General features: G+C 38.8%; 1 non-coding gene across 1 annotated transcript; it reads right to left on the reverse strand.

Annotated features, from left to right (window-relative positions):
• Positions 1 to 1,215: 1,215 nt before the first annotated feature.
• Positions 1,216 to 1,322, reverse strand: LOC131181102 (small nucleolar RNA R71). The gene has a single exon (XR_009149729.1). It is a non-coding gene; the product is annotated as a small nucleolar RNA R71 (small nucleolar RNA).
• Positions 1,323 to 3,455: the final 2,133 nt, after the last annotated feature.

The following is a 3,455-nucleotide window of genomic DNA, read 5'->3' on the forward strand; positions in this document are numbered from 1 at the left end:
TCTCGGCTCGTTTAACTTCTTATGTTCTATTTTTCTTGTTTATACTTAACTAATTGGACATTACTAATTATTTATGTTTATGGTTTCTCTAGTTGTCTTAAGTGTGGTTCTAATCCCCTTAATTGTCCAGACTGACACCGGTCATCAGAACAGTGAAATATACCAGGCTATGCAAATGGGGGTGTTACATTGAGTTAATTAAAATACACCCTAGATGCTTTGAGAGAGGATTTAGGATAACTTAGGACTAATTTCTATCAAGGAAAACGATCCTCAATTCAGTAAATAAACGAGATAATATCCCTAATAAGATTCAAGTGTGAAATCTTAACTCTAGAATTGTTCCAAAAATAGATTACTTCATTTTAAGTTTACTATTTTAGTGTTTAAAGTTAACAAACTTCATTCCCTAAATACTCAATAGCCTAAACAATCAAAATTACTGTGTAGATTGGTACTTGCTAAACAAAGGTTCTCGTGGGAACGATACTCTACTTATCACTTTATTACTTGTTAGCGATCCGTGCACTTGCGGGGTTGGAAAATCAGCAAATAAGTTTTTAGCGCCGTTGCCGGGGATTCTTTGGCTATAGTGATATCAAGCGATAGGCAATTTAGCTGATTTAGGCAATTATATTTATTATATAATTTTATTTTACTGGTTATATTTTTTTCTTTTCTCGCAGGTGCTCAATCTGGTATTTGACCAGAACAAGGCTAGAAGAAGAAATTTTGGACTGTGATCCGGAGATAGATAGAACTCTAAAAGCCATCAGGAGGGAAAGGAAACATCAAGAGCACGATCAAGGAGATCCTGACATTCCAACCATGGGCGATAATAACGACAAACTAAGACTCTTGAGAGACTATGGAGCTCCATCTATCCAAGGATTTCAGCCCAGTGTCACTAGACCCACAGTGGAAGCCAACAACTTTGAATTAAAACTAGCATGGCTCCAAATTATTCAATAAACCCAGTTTGCAGGTTCACTTACAGAAGACCCACACTATCACCTCTAGTGCTTTCTTGCCCTATGCGATACATTTAAGATGAATGGAGTGTCTGATCAAGCAATAAGACTCAGAGCATTCCCATTCTCCCTTCAGGACAGAGTAAGGAAGCGGTTACTTTCTCAACTAGCTGGAACGTTCACTACTTGGGAGAACCTCTCTCAAGCTTTTCTAGCAAGATATTTTCCACTTGCAAAGACTGTAAAACTAAGGCTTGAGCTCAACACTTTCAGACAAAAGGAAGGAGAATCACTCTATGACGCATGGGAAAGATACAAAGACTTGCAGAGGGAATGTCCACACCATGGTATAGAAGATTGGCTATTAGTGCAAAATTTTTATAATGGATTACTACCCTCTACAAGGAACACAGTTGATTCAGCTGCAGAAGGTGATCTAATGGAGAAAACAGTGCCACAAGCACTTGAACTTCTAGAAAGGGTTGCATACCATAATTATGAGTGGTCAAATGAAAGAGGAAATGCAAGGAAAACTGCAGGGGTATTAGAAGTAGATGCCCTAACCATGATAAATGCTCAATTTGATCAGCTCACAAGGAAACTCGAAAAGATGCAAGCCAACGCAGTTGGTGCAAACAATCAACCTGAAGACAGCTATGGAGGAGGATACATGAGTTCAGAATAGAACAATTTCAATGAACCTTCCTCAGAATAGATGAATTATGTGAATAATGGAGGAAACTTCAACCAAAGGTAGCCCAACAATCTATATTCAAATACTTACAACCCTGGATGGAGGAACCACATAAAATTCTCATGGTCCAATCAGCAGAACCAGCCAATAAATAAGCAACAAAGGTACAAACCACCAACACCCCCTGGATTTTAGAACAGAGGTCAAAAATTTGCACAGTCATCACTACCTCTCCAACTTCAACAACCTGAACCAAAAATGACTATGGAAACCATGATGGAAGGGTTCCTAACAGCTCAACAAGAACAAACCGAATTGATTAAATAACTGACTTCTAGAGTGGACCAACTTGCTGCTCACAACAAGATGTTAGAGAATCAGATTGCTCATCAAGCAAGTTCTTCAAGTAAGGCTACTAGCAAACTACCTAGCCAACTAGAAATGAACCCAAGGGAGTATTGTAAGGCAGTTACACTGAGGAGTGGGAGAACTCTAGTACAACCAGAGGTAGAACCGACAGAGGAAACCATAGAAAAAACCAAAGACCAAGCAGAGAAAAATGAGGAAGAAGCTAAGAAAAATCAGGAATAGGAAGTGAGGAAGGCAAAGAAACTACCGAAGCCATACTAGCCTCCCCTACCTTTTCCTCAAAGATTTCAAAAAACCAAATTGGACAAGCAGTTTGGGAAGTTTTTGGAAGTTTTACAGAAGCTTTACGTCAACATCCCCTTCATTGAAGCACTTTCTTAGATGCCATCCTATGCCAAATTTCTTAAGGAAATTCTGTTAAAGAAAAGAAAGCTAGAAGACTATGGAACAGTAGCTCTAATAGAGGAGTGCAGTGCCATACTGCAAAACAAATTGCCTCCAAAGTTGAAAGATCTAGGAAGCTTCTCCATACCTTGCCTCATTGGTGATAAGAAAATAGACAATGCCCTCTGCGATCTTGGAGCAAGCGTCAGTTTAATGCCTCTATCAAAATGCAGAAAGCTAAAGATCAGGGAACTGAAACCAACAACAATCTCATTGCAGTTGGCTGATCGATCTATTAAATAACCATAGGAATACTAGAGAACATTCTGATCAAAGTGGGCAAATTCTTCATTCCAGTGGACTTTGTTGTCATTGAGATGGAAGAAGATATCAAAATTCCTATCATCTTGGGAAGACCATTCTTAGCAACTGCCGGAGCTATCATAGATGTAAAAAATGGGCGACTAACCCTCAAGGTAGGAGAAGAAGAAGTGGAGTTCAACTTGTTCGACACGATAAAACACAAATTTGAACCTGATGAATGCTTCAAGGTTGACATAAATGATGAATATGTTGAAGAAGAATTTTATAAGACACATCCTAAAGATCCTCTTGAAGCATGTATTGTGCATAGCCACACAGTGGATGATAAAAATATAGAAATAACAGCCTGTGCACAACAGTTAGCAGCTCATCCACCCTTACCCTTAGCTAAGGCCTCCGAGATGGAGAAGTTGAAGGAGGAACAAACCAAAGGTAAGCTCCAAGAAGACGCCAAATAGGTAGAGCTTAAACCTCTCCCATCCTCGCTAAGGTACGCATTTCTAGACTCAAATTCTAAATATCCTGTTATAATCAATGTTGGTCTATCTAAGTTAGAAGTGGAAAAATTGCTAAGAGAACTTAGGATCCATAGCAAAGCCATAGGGTATAAAATAGAAGATTTGAAGGGAATCAACCCCTCAATTTGCATGCATAGGATACCCATGGAAGAAAATAGTAAACCTATAATTGAACATTAAAGAAGACTTAACCCA

Source organism: Hevea brasiliensis, chromosome 6 (genome assembly GCF_030052815.1).
Source record: "Hevea brasiliensis isolate MT/VB/25A 57/8 chromosome 6, ASM3005281v1, whole genome shotgun sequence".
NCBI classification, from domain to species: Eukaryota; Viridiplantae; Streptophyta; class Magnoliopsida; order Malpighiales; family Euphorbiaceae; genus Hevea; species Hevea brasiliensis.